A 13,961-nucleotide genomic window follows, 5' to 3' on the forward strand; every position below is an offset into this window, starting at 1 on the left:
ATCCTAGAATAAATCACACAAGTGGGATATTTAGCAATTTCACTGAGTTCTTTCTAAACATAGAAAACCCAATTCAACTAAAGATACAAATGTTTTAAATGTTTTTTTTCGTAGCTTCGAATATTTGTTTAACATTTAAGGGCTTGCCATTTTTTACCATTTAATAATATTTATTTTATCAAGCTTCTTTTTGGATCCTTAATGGTTTACCCTACGCCTGCGAATATGTCAGGGGACACATTTATCGCATGCAACTAAACCGGACTCTCGCTCTGAGGGCAATTCTCTCTTCCGCTCTCTCTCTCTCTCTCTCGCACAGAGGAAAAGTCCCAGGCGCAGGATATTTCCCTTATGCCCCCGCCTCTTTGTCTAATGCAGTGCCTAGAGCAGCTGTGGGAAAGGGGTGAAGGGGGAGTGGCGGTGGGCGGATGGGACGTAATGAGGGGAGACAGTGAGGTAGGTGATGGTCGGGCGGGAAGAGATGGTGGGTGCGTTGGGTTGAAATGTTGCTCGACTAAAGCTTTTTACGCATATTTTTGGCGCCGGTAGAATGTTCCTCTGTCTTCGTGTCAGTGTTTGTAACTGTGTGGGTCCTCTCTGTTTTCCATGCATGTATATGTGTGTGTGTGTGCATTGTCTATTCCTTCATTTTGCTGGCCTCCGCGAGAGGGTTATGTTCGTTTGGCTAATTAAACATTTGACAATTATTAATACATTCCAAATGCTTCTTGCAAAGCCAAAAACAAAAAGAACTAAGCAAATATTTAACAGCTGCTCAGCACACACACCCACACCCACACCCACACACACACACACACATATATGTATGTATAAGCCCCCTGACCGAAATTCCCCGCTGAGCCAAGTGGGTCGACGCCTTCCGAGTGTTTGCTGCTGCGTCATTAAAAGCGCCTGTCGCCATTTATTTCCCTCCAAGAGGGTGTCCGGGTAACGGGTAACGGGGTCTAGGGGGTAGCCCAGAAAGAGGTAAACGGAGTGGGGGCATGGAGGATAGCCTGAGTCTCAGGGAGAAAATGGGCCCCTGGATGTGATGGGTCGCAGAGATGCGGGGCTGACGGGCTTCTAACTTTCGCTTTTATTTTTATCCCATTCGTACTTGTTGTTGCCACTCTTTTTTAATTACTACTATTTTCGTCTTATTTTTGCTTCTTAATATTCTTTTTTTGTTCTTTCTCTTTGGGTTGGTCTTCTCCAGCTGCTTTTCGCTCTTCCTCAGCTGGTTCTTTTTCACGTATTCAATAGAACTATTTCCCGCAGCGGTTCAACTCATATGAACAAATTCAACCGATTTCCGCTGATATTTTGTAGATATTGTACCTTCATTTTTGTATTTCCCCTCTCTCATAGCTCTGCGCTTACTCTTTTTTTTATCAGAAAATCTCTATATATTTCATATATGTACAGAAATCCATAATATTATACATTTGTTTCCTGTTGAATGGGTGTTTCTATGGTTCTATGCTTCCTGGCTAATGTGTTTTTGTATGGTTTCCTATATGTTTTCTGGTTAAGCTATGCACGTATGTATCCCAGGTTCACGTTGGAGAGTATATTGGTTACAGCTAATAATTAATTGGCTAATATTCCGGCACTGCTAGCCAAGGGGCCATGGCTGCTAAAAATTATCACAAATCTGCTGGGACGCGGGCACTCGCACACTTATTGTTTTATCTGGTCGTTTCCACTTTTGATCCCATTTCCGAGGCACTTTTATGGTCGCGCTGTTTTGCTTGACTTGACTTGGCCCCGGCCCAAGTCCGGGCCAACTGCAAGGTCACCCACACACACACACACACACATAAGTAGGAGTCTAATCAAGCCCAAAACCAAAACAACAAAGCCCATGGAATGGACACTGGACCCCGTCGTTGGAGGTGGGGCGCCTGGGACAGGGGCTTGAGCAAGAAGACAGGTCGCTCCTCTTTGTCAAATGTGTGTCATGACCTTACGCACAAACACAGAAAAACCCACACAGCCACACCCACACGATGACAGCTGGAAAGTGAAAAAAGAGGCGACTGCCAAGAGAAGCTTCAACATTAAATTCTACCCATAAAAGGTATACTAGATGTACATATGTACATATGTATATTGAAAGCGTTTCCATTCTTAGATTGGAAGTTACTCAAATGAATATTCGACTTCAAAGACTGCAAGTGGATCATTGAATGTGTTGGCAAACTCTCAAAAAACAGAAATACCGGCGGATTTAATCCGGGATCGGTTCGATATAGTCGATATGGTATGGAAATGATATGGAAAATGGTACTAAAGTACTTTGTACTTTATGTGTTCAGGTGTATATCGCAATTCGACTCAAATATGGTGTGGAATATCGCACTTATCGGCATGCCTGGTGACCTTGGTGACTCGGGACAGGGGAAACAGATTTCTCTGTTTGCTTGCCAGTCGAGCACGAGCATTTATTTGATCCATTTCCCCTAAAGCATTACTCATTCAGGCACTCTCTCCTCATCTATGGCACTCTCTTTGACACTTTCTCTGGCCATTAAGTGGGTGGCCACAGCACCCAGTCCCACCCGCAGCCTCATTTTGAACATCAATCAGTGTGGCAGAATAGCATTTTGTTTTATTTCAATTTCTATTTCTACTCCCACTCCCACTCCCACTTCTACTTCTATTTAAAATTGCAATTTGGATTCCAATTGAAAACCCAATTTGCTGGCCCGAATAGGCGCTGGCATTTACCTGAATGTTTCATTTATATCTATAAATACGCGGCGCGCAGTTAATTAAACATAAATGAATCAACATAATTATATTGTGTACACACACACACACCCACACCCACACCCACCCACACTTTAGGGACATGCATATATCCAGTATCTGTATGTGTGTGTGTATTTGGGGTCCTGCTCTGTATGATGATTTTATGCAATTTGCTTATGTAAATTTTATTTGCGTAATTTCGCGTATTTTGCCAAGTACATTTTACATTTTCTCCTTCTGGGCGGTGTCCTGTTTTATTCATCCTATGTATGTGTGTACATACATGTATGGGAAATGACTGTGGGTCCATCTGTGTGGATGTATCTGGTTCTGTATCTGTATCTGTATGTGTGGGCAAGGTCTAAAAATTATGCAGAGGCAAATATACGCGGCCTGTTTAGTCAGAAATTTGTTAGTAGTTTTAGCTTGGATTCGCCTCATTTCCTTCGGTACAGTGCGTTACATGAAAGTCATAAGGTGTGTGTTGTCAGAGCCCAGAGTGGTCCATATGGTGGAAGAATTCTCCCAACTGCTGAATAATATAATGTGCATAAGACATTTATGTACGAGTATATCCGAAATATTTTTATTTTTATAAAACAACTCTTACTGATTTAGGATTCCTTCTACAGGAATTCGTTTGATATAAAGGCTGTCCCTTGTTAACTTTTTTACTGCAAAGTTTGGGCAAGTCTCTATAAATTATGCCGTACAGAGAGAACACCATAATTAACCCACAGAAACCCATCGATGGGATATACACATATTTCTCTGCATGAAGCCACCAATTCCCGCCGGCCAACAGGGGAGGGGAGGGGGAAATCCGAAAGCGGAAAGCCCGATAACCCGAGAATTCTTTTTAGACTTTAAGCCGGTGACGCTTTAATGCACTAAACTGTAGTTAGGGAATTGGCGCTGGATGAGCCCCAGGCCGAAGATGGACATGGAAAAGTTCACGCACACAGCTGCCATGCCATTGCTCCGCCGGCGAAACGGTTCCGATGAAATAAAAAGAGAGTGGATTGGCTATCGGGTTGAACGAACGGTAGATACCCTAGATACCCTACCCTTGCTCAAAATATTACTTTACGTTCCGCTGCTACTAAATCATACGAGCTGTATTTGGATATTTTGAGTAATTCTTAGAGCCGTCTACAAATCTGACCAAATTATATAAGTTCATATACGTAGACTACAAATTTAAAAATTATTGAGTACTGAGTACATTATATATTACTTTGAGGAATACTTTACTTCAGGCCTACCCCAAAAGCACAGCACAGGGTATTTCCAGGATGAACAAACTTGAACGTTGGCTAAAAGTTTTCATTAGGAGGTTATGTCAAAGGTGGCCGGGCAAGTGCTGGGAAAAGGGAAAATGTTGAAAATGCGGAGGAGAGGAATTCCTTTCTCCCTAGAGCCATACCCAAAAACACTCTCACACACGCCGCCTCATGCATGGACAGGATGAACAAAAAATACTTGCAGCTATTTTCATAAATTTTTCCACAGTTCGTTCCGAAATACTTGCCGCAAGTGAGTGGCGAGGGGGATAGATTCCGGGGTCGAGTCTTTGTTGTATGGCAAATTATATCATTAAAACTTTATCCAGAATAACAGCAAGTTAAGCTAACAGCAGATAAAACTCTGTAAATTCAACAAAAACACGAGGACGAGGACGAATAGAAGGGAGCATACACATGCATAGCTCTGTATAGTGGAGGCTCCAATTGGGGGTCAAGGATTTCTAGAAGTCTACACTTTGTAGATTGGAGGTCCTTACGAAGTGGCCCACCCGATGGATCTATCCGCGCTGTAGAGGTTTTCCTGTGCCACTTTATGAATGAAGAAGCGGCTGCAATTTAGGCACAGCTACAGCTACTTTGTGTTACAGATACAATTGCACTTTTGAATGATAGTTTCCCTGCAAGAGGTGAAGTCTGAAAGTGAGGTGTTTGAGTGTTTGCGGGGGAGCGCGCGGGCAGAGCTGTTGGCGGAAATGGATCCGGAGCCAGAGGAGTGAAGTGACGTGAAGTGAAGTGTGCTGGAAGCTGTCAACTGCCTTGCAAGCCTTACAACCTTAAAAGCTTTGCCCACATATTCGTGCACAACATGACAAATTAGAGATAGCTCTGCGATAGTGCGTTTCGCAATTGTAAAGACACTGTCTAATCGGAGTTTGATTTCACTGTTCAAGTTTATTCATATTTCCCCCCAGGCATCCAGTTGCGAGATGCACTGTAGCTACAGCAGCGCTTGGGGGGCGGATGGGCAACAACAAACTTCTTCATAGGAGCTTGAAGGCGTCAGACAAAGCGCCAGAGCCGGCGATGTACAGATACAGATAAAGATGGAAAGAAACAGAGAGAGAGAGAGAGAGAGAGAGAGAGAGAGGGAGTCTCTCACACAGCTACACACAGCCATCAGCTGGCACAGACATTTGCATAGAACGTGGGCAGGGTCAGGGGCATTCAGAAATGGCGTCAAGTGGATTCCATCTGATAAAGCAACGCCTTAAATCAACTTTCAGCTAGTCAAGATTCAAAGAAAATCGGAGCAGAGAGTTTCCTTGGAAATGAACTCCGCAAGGCCGATGGCTGGTCGAAGATATGGTCCGGATTTTTATGGGCTGTGAAGTGAAGTGCTCCTGGAAGAGAGCTCAAGGGGAGCGGCTGGCTATGGGCATGCATGGTATGTAGATATGGGAAACAAAACAAATTGGAATTAAATCAGAGAAATGGCGGGGCATTGTGCCTGAACGTGGGGGAACCCCGTACACAAATTGAAATAGAAAAGAAAGAAAGTTAGTTGAACACAAAAGACCTTTTCGGAAAATATGATGGAGTAACATGTAATCCAAATATAATATTTATGTTTAAAATGTGATTATATCGAGCTAGTTAGGTAATTTAATTGCAGAGCAAATACTAGGCGGCTTAATCGATTATTGAAAAGAAAAAGAAAGAAAACTTTCAATTACAAAACCTCCCCTGTGGACACCCACTTGAGATCTCAGTCATTCCGATAGATTGAATAGCGTTTTCCTCGAACTAAGCCAAAGCTACAACAAACATACAACAATGTCCTTAAAGTAATAATTTGTAACATTCTTGTATGCCTGCGTGTGTGTGTGTGTGTCCAAGGTGTGTATGTGTGAATATTATTGAAATTATTTAATACCATAAACACGCAAACTTTTGGCGACAAATAAAATGCGATGAGGGGGGCACGGCGAGGCCAGTGGAATAACCAAAACAATATCTCTGCCGACTACTCCTTCCTCTCCGCCCTCCAAAAAACGTGACAAAACCCAGGCACACCTACAACACCATCGCGTACACACCACCACACGTGGCAATACACACACACACACACACACATATGTATGAATATTTCATGTGGTATATGGAAGGGTGGTGCCGTATATGCACGAGTACATATAGAAAAAGCCGAAACAAAAAGAGGCAACAGCCTGGAGAAGGGAAAAAGCAAACAATTTCACTTAGTTGAGGCTAATAAATGTCAACGATAATGTTGGACATTATTTTTTCTTTGCCGCCTTTTTTGTGGCTGTTGTTCTCCTTCTTGGGCCTTCGAACATGTATGCAAAGGTGTATTTGGATATTATAGGGTATTACGAGTGTTAAAAGAGCCTAATTGATTGGCGATGGTTTTAAGTAGGTAAAAATATGCCTTTCATTGATGAATTTAATGATTTCTTGATTATTTCTCATAGATACATTAGATAATTACTTCTAAAGGGCACTAAAGCTTTCACCTTGCATGTATTATCCTCGTGCTTTTAACAAAAAACTGAAAATAGTTTTTATTACTTAATTAAACAGCAACAACATCTATGGTATCTATTTGATACGATTGTACAGTATACGATCAGTATTAAACACAATATTTTGTTGTATTCTATCCTATTATAAGCTTCGGCGATACATAGTATAGTAAAGTATAAGGAATATTACGGAAAAGTTCCCATTGCTAAATGCTGATTTTAGCATTAAAAAAACACAACTTTCTTAATCATTGGACCTGGCACAGGGTAACCCAGTAGACCATAATCTATGTGCACGCAGATGGATAGCTGGATGTCAGTCTCTGATGAACAGACGGGAGCGACCTTGCCATAGTTTCGTTTCTTGTTGCGTCCTGTCAACATTTCCGCTTGGCAAATGAATTTCTCTTGAATGTTATTCCTTCATCGAGAGGGAGGGGAGTGGGGGAGAGGAAAGGGCAGCTCTAATTAAATTAATTACAGTTGTCAGACCCAGGCGCAGATAACATACATGGAATATGGCGGAGCCGCAATAAACTTATGTTGGCATATAATCAAAACTGAGGCTGTTGGATCCTAGATCCTGGGCTCTCCAAGCTGTCGTCCGGGAAGCTTCTGCTGCCGCCGAGCGAGTGCGACGAGCGAACATGTGAGACATCCTTGGTATGGACCAAGGAGGCCAACTGGTTTATGACAGGTCAGGCAGGCAGTGAACAATTTTTGGCAAGGGAGCAAGCCAGTTGGCTTAGCTGGAAAACTCATCAATCTAATCCTCCAGTTATTTCCGTGACATTTTCTTTGTTAACGCCAGGATGACAAGGACGAAGTCGACAGACGCCGGAAAATCCGCACCCATTTAACCCTACTTGGTACGGGGGGGTGTGGGGTGGTGTGGGGTGCGGTGGCATAGACGACGATTTCATTTACATTTTAGTTTACGTCTTAGTCCTGTCCCGCCCTATTCTGTCCTGTCCTGTAATGTCCCTCCCTGTTATGTCCTTTGCCTGACAACGTTTCCGGGTTTATGTTACCCCCTGTAATGCCATAAAAAATACGTCAATTTTTTTGGCCAACTTCATGAGAGAAAGAGTGACAGGGATAGAGGGGTAAGAAAGCATGGAGAAAAGCGGAGCAAAGGAGACTGAACTCGGCTATTTATTCAACCTCCCTTACGATCCCCCCGAGCCCAAACTTCAGTTCCATTCTGTGGCTGCATTTCGGGTAGTTTTCCTTAATTACTCCACAATATTGTTTATGAATGAAATTTTGATCTAGGCGTGATCGCTCCCATTGAAATCCACTCCAGCTCTTGCTCCTGCTCGGGGTCTGATATAAGTTTTACGTCTGGCCCCACCGCATAAACTCGAATGAGTGGCCAAGATCTAGACAACATACGATGGCGGGAAGGATACAGTTGCTTTATAACTACTCGTATGCTAATCGATGAAGCCTGGAGCTTGGGTATTGATTATTCATTCAGAGTCAATGCACTAAGGCAGAATGATGCTTAGGGTATATACGATTTAATTTTTTGCGCTAAAATCATTTACATATATTGAAATATTGCTCGAAGCTCCAATGGCGGATGGCTGTACATAATCTAACATGAGAACTTTGGATCTTCTAAAGTTTAGAAAACTTTGGTCCTCGATGTTTCTAGGCCTTTCTAGTTTTAACAGAATTTTTATACAGACTGACCTCAAATCGTTTCTGGGGTTTTTTTTGTGCGGAACGAGTTCCAATTCTTATACCAATATGTACCAAAAAATTTTAGTATGATTAGCACATGTTGTGAAGAAAGAACCAAAATAAATACGAATTGGAAATACCCTATCCTATCCTTTTCAAGTGGTGCAAATCTATAACTCCGAATTTCTCCATTTCTTCGATAATATTACTTAAAGCATTATTTATATACATATGTACATAGTTATAGTCTTTATTTTGGTGAAATAAGAATCATTTAATACAGTTAAAATTATAAGTCTGAGTAGTGGGTGATGGAGTGTTCTGACTTGATGGAGTGTTCTATTCAAATGGCGAAAAATTTATTTTTAGTCGCAGTTTTCATTATTTCTGTACTGTCTTTGGAATGAAAAATGGAAAAAGATTCAAGTTTCTTCTTGTTTGCAGGATCAATTTGAGGTGAAACCAACCAAACCTTCAGGTTTAGGGTCGCACTGCTTCATCCCTTGCAGTCAATGCAAAACGAACCAAACCTTCAGGTTTAGGATCGTACTGCTTCATCCCCTGCTGTCAATGCAAAACGAACCAAACCTTCAGGTTTCAGGGCCGCACTGCTTCATCCCTTGCAGTCAATGCAAAACGAACCAAACCTTCAGGTTTCAGGGGCGCACTGCTTTATCCCCTGCTGTCAATGCAAAACCAACCAAACCTTCAGGTTTAGGGCCGCACTGCTTCATCCCCTGCTGTCAATGCAAAACGAACCAAGCCTTCAGGTTTCAGGGCCGCACTGCTTCATCCCCTGCTGTCAATGCAAAACGAACCAAACCTTCAGGTTTAGGATCGCACTGCTTCATCCCTTGCTGTCAATTCAAATCGAACCAAAGCTTCAGGTTTAGTCGATGAACTGCTTCCAGGCTGGCTTCAAGGAAAAACGAACCAAGCGTTCAGGTTTCAGCAGGGCACTGCTGGACAGCTTGCTTAAAATATACCAATTCAAGGGAAAATTAAAAAAACATAATTTCAAGGGAAAACGAAACGCAGTCCTTTGGGTTTCGAGTGGAAAAAAACCTGCAAACTTTGTGCTACTTTAAATGGATTTGATTGAAATTCTTTATAAGTAATTCAAAATCCTAATCAATCGTCCAGCTCAAATGCATTGAGATCGATAATATTGGACTGGCTACCATTTATTTATTCCCGATCAGGATCTGCATCTGCGGAATTCATATTGTATCTGTTTTGTCTCAGGTCTGTGAAACGGGTATGCAAAGCAGCTGTCGCTCTCCCAAGCATGTTTGCTATTTCATTTTCCCACCGACACAATCTATCTTTAGATTCGAAGGAGGCAGGAGGAGGAGGCTTTTTTTAAATGTACAAAAATATATGTTCATCCAGAAATAAAGGCAGGTGGCGACACCACTACATTTTGGAGTGAGACTTACTTTTATAATGATTCTGGTGGAAGCCGAAGATTTCTGGATGCCAAGGTTAAGCGCGGAAATTGAGTGGGTTTTTAGTCAGGCTAATCTGGCTAAGACAAAATTAAGGAATTCCATTAAACTAAGCAGGACCACTCACAGTATAAAGATGTGCCTTTCATACACCGAACAAGGAACAAGGATACCAAGGTCTTTGGCTCTAGCATTCGTCTACCGCCGCGTCATCATCTCTCTTCTACTCTGCCGCTACCAGTTAGAGTTTCCATGTGCGCCATGTGCTCAAAGAGAGTTCCGCAAAAAATTAACCCTCCCCATCCAAGCATTACACTTTGAATTAGTATGCCAAACAGAATTGAGAATATTTGATATATTATTTGCGATTGGCTAATACCCAGACTCCCTCCTTACTCTCTTCCAATTGCTGACTTAACGCAATCAAATCAAGTCAATTAGATTTCTGTTTGTTCTGGCCAACAAGGGAAAGTGGTTAATTAACATGCCTGATCGGATGCCCGCACTTGACGGAAGAAATGCAAATTGTCGTGTGATTGGGTTAGGCCCAGACCAAACAAATAATTCGCCTCGATTTGCATCTTCAGCAGTTCACACTCCATTCTGAGTATTTCTCCTCTGCTTCGACTATGTTTTGGTCTCACTTTGAAGGTTTTTGTTTTTCCTTTTGCCAACCGCAGCCGCAGTGTTCATTTATTTATCGATAGCTTCGATGGGTGTGCGAGGCGAGAGAAATTTAGAGACAGGGAAATGGACTCGAGGCTGGCACGTGATTCCGCCTTTCGCCAGCCGCCTCTCTCTCGGGGCTTTGTTTGTCCGGCTCCATTTTTTCGGGGCCCGACACTAAATTATCGTTTTCAATTCCTTGCTGGTCGGGCGCTGCCATTTGCTGATTGCGACCGAGCAACATATTCCCTTACACACACAAATACACTCGGTTAGTATATATGTACGTAGATATATTTTGGGGTCTGGCAAATAAATTGCCTGACAGCAGACCCTCATCCTCGAGCCGCTTTTAACTTGGCTTGTGTGCGCTCAGATTTGGATTTCAATTCAATTGCAGTCGGACTGGAGATTGGACCTGGACTTGGAGTTGGATGGCGAGTGTTTGTAATCCTATCGAGGCTTAGGCCTAAGCTCTGCCTCCTCTCCCGTGTCCCTTCTTCTCGACCTCTCGCTGCTCCTTGTTGACCATTTGTGTTAGTCGTTGACTTTTTACTGTCTACATGTGGGTGCCTAATTGATGCAATGCATTTGAGCTCGGAGCCGGAGCCTGACATAACTTTGCTTTTAGGCCATCCCCCCCCCCCCCCCCCCCCCCCCCCCTCCAAACCCTGGCAGGCTCCCTTATGCGGCACAAAACTCTGTCAAAGAAAGTGGAAAAGGGGGAAAGAAAGTAGCAGCCCCATGGACACTGTTTGGGTAGATCAAAAAGGGACCAAAGCGAAGGCTGCTCTTCACTTCAGGTTGCTTACACGCCCCGTTGGACAGCAGTCGGGCTTTTGGCTTTTGGCTTATTGGCAGGTCCTTCAATTCTGGCAGCACTCTCTTAATTTGGTCCTCAACTTTGAACAAGCTTTCATTTCAGCCAAACTCACATTACATTGTAATCAGTTCTATCTCTACAAATTCATTTTACCTATTATTTTGGTATTTTTAAATAGCTTTCTGCTGCTTTTAATTATATTGGTTTTACATATGAGGCAACTTGAAAAAAAGGTTAAGTTGCATATCTAAAAATGTGGATACTAATGGAGCTCAGGGCTCATAGCACAGCTTGGATTTTAGCTACGAGGTTTTCTGGCAAGCATTGTCCAATTGTCCTGTCCAATTGTCCAGGTCAATGTCATTTCATCCCTTTTTCGCATATGACACGTATTTCTTCCAGTTTTGGTTATATTTCCATCAGGTTCTCTATAGAGCGCGATTCTATTTATTTTCTTTCAGCTCAATTCAAGTTGCATACTGCTGTATTATGCTCCTGAAAATTCTTAACTACCTCCAGCTGCAGTTTTTATTTTGCACAGCACTTAAGCATGGTTTTATACTGCTACTTGAGCAGAAAACTAATCTATTACCCATGGGATCCATTATCTCTGGAAGAACCGACATAAATGAGCAGAATTAACAGTGGAAACGAATGCGGAAACAGCAGATGTTTATGGGAATCGTCAACTGCACAGCAAAGACCCATACCCCCACCCAGGGAACTGATGCTGTTCTGCATTTGGTGTTGTTTTTGGTTTCATGGCTAAGCCGCAGCCAGCAGAGAGCGGGAATAACTATAACTGTGACTAAAGTAGCGCATTCAAACCGCAGGCATCTCTACACATCCCTCCGGCGGGCGGCATTATGCAATGCATGGACATTTGTGTGAATATAAATATAAACCTGATAAAATGCGACATGTGTTTAGGAGCACTGCTACTACTATGTCAGGTGTTGTCGGAGCAGCAGACACGGTGGTCTGCGTCGGGAGTTTCAATGGTCCCATCAAATTTGACAACCTTTATTAATCTAAAAGTTAGATAAAAGTTTATAGTTTCATCTTTCATATTCATAATGGATGTTTCGCTCTATTTACCTCCATGAGGATCCTGCCTGTGTTTAAACTGACATCTGTATTTTCATGTGTACCCAACTTAAAATTATTCGGAATGCGAGTCTGTGTATCTGGCTTTAGTCTTAGTCTCTTAGTCCCTACCAGCAAAGTCCCTACCCTACAAAGTTTATTTATGTGTGGGTCCTTATCAATCTCAAACAAGTTCTTTAATGATATCCATGCCTATTAGTTATCATTTTCCTTAAACAATATATATCTTTTATCTGGTAGTATCTGTAACTGCACCATCTTCAAAAATGTATGTGCTATTCAAAAGTAAAAGTTGATATCTGACTATTTTAATGTGTACATCTGCTCCATGTAAGCTTTCTTTATTTTTTCATTCATATTTTTGGAAGCTGAAACATTTTCGGGTTGTATTAGTTTGCTGATGGATGTGTATGGGTCTAACACCCAGAAGGATGCGTTTCCGACTCCTTAAGGTCAGTACGTCCCGATGGACGCCTAGATCTCAGAGACAACAAAAATTACAAGTGTATTTCAAAAGTTCGCACAGCCCCCAAAGGGACGAAAGTATAAATAACCAGTATTCAGTATTAAAGCCAGAAGGAACAAATCAATTTGCACTGGAAGATACTTTTGATTAAAGATACTTCTGATGGACGATATTTCGTAAATTAGGCAAAAAAAAAAAAATAAATAAATAAATACACGCGATGGAACGTGGTTTTTTAAGAATAAATGTGGTGGCCATTTGTATCTGTATCTGTATCTTCATCTGGGTCACTAAAATGTCAGGCAGCGACGACAACAGCCAAACACTTTTTCAAATTACAGAGAGTTACTTCTGATAGAATATAGTTCTGAGATACTTACACACAGTCAAAAGATACTGTGGCTGATCGGAACATCAAAAAGTAACTGAGAGATACACATTCGAAAGACAAAATATTTGAAAATTCTAATCAAATAGGGCTTTAGATAGAAATAGGAAGAACTGAGATTCGAAGACAGCTGGTGGTCGCAGTTCGTCTCTTTGTCCCTAGTTTTAGATCATCTCTCATGACAAATGCTAGCAAAACTAAGAGAGATCCTTCCACCCCGCATTAGCCAAAAAATCAGTTCGTCCTTTTTGCGAACAGCGATACCAATAGACAGAGAGAGAGAGAGAGATAATGCGGCTCCGATGCCAATACCACTCTTACATATAATTTCGTATAAAAGATGTTTTATGAGATGTATATTCACTGATTACCGGGTATAAAAGTAGACCAGCGGCCCTTGCCGCGTCTCACAACGTTTCTGCTCGTTTTTTTTTTCTTTTTTGGTTTATTATTCTATCCAACCACCGTCTTGTCTATAGCTTCTGTCCGCATTCATTCTCGATATGGCATTGGGCCCATATTATGCGGCCTTAATGGTTTTGATTGCATATTTTTTGGGTGAGTTATGTGCGGCTCCAGGAAATAACATATGCGCATAAATTACCCCAGACCCCACCCCCCCATAGTGTACATGGAACTCCTCTTTGCGACGGGACTCTCAGTCATGCTCGGAAAGTATGGCCATCGTTTACTTGTGGCTGGAGCTCCGAGTATAATGTGGCGTAATTAGAGGTGCAGCTGGCAAATGACAGGAGGCACTGCCTGACCTCTGGCCAGGCCCCGGCCTCTGGCGACAATTAACGAACAAGACAGTAATGCGTGACAGTTCCTGT

This window comes from Drosophila pseudoobscura, chromosome X, assembly GCF_009870125.1.
Source record: "Drosophila pseudoobscura strain MV-25-SWS-2005 chromosome X, UCI_Dpse_MV25, whole genome shotgun sequence".
In the NCBI taxonomy this organism is placed as follows: Eukaryota; Metazoa; Arthropoda; class Insecta; order Diptera; family Drosophilidae; genus Drosophila; species Drosophila pseudoobscura.